Genomic DNA, 368 nt, shown 5'->3' with positions numbered 1-368 from the left:
CTTTATTGTTATTTATTCTTGTTATTCTTATTATTACTTTTTGTGAGTGCGAAATGGCTGAATCATCAGGTAAGATATATTTTTACTACTTATGTATTATGTGTATTCATGCAGCGAGTATAATTCAATAAATTAATGATCCTGTAAGAAACATATGTAGCACAGGAAAAGTTGATGCCTAAAACAGAAGACCATTTTTTACAAGTGGCGGCTTCATTTATTTTCTGTGAGAAATGTGGGAAATATTGCGACATTCGTACACAAAGGACATGTGATTCACAATGTCTCGGAAGAAATGTTTGTCTGCATTGTGCGCAATCCAGGGATGGTGTACACAGTGTATGTACACTGTGAACATTTGTGAAAAT

Source organism: Ceratina calcarata, unplaced genomic scaffold (assembly GCF_001652005.2).
Source record: "Ceratina calcarata isolate Rehan_Ccalc_2016 unplaced genomic scaffold, ASM165200v1 scaffold3694, whole genome shotgun sequence".
Taxonomy (NCBI): Eukaryota; Metazoa; Arthropoda; class Insecta; order Hymenoptera; family Apidae; genus Ceratina; species Ceratina calcarata.
This window is presented reverse-complemented; position numbering follows the sequence as displayed.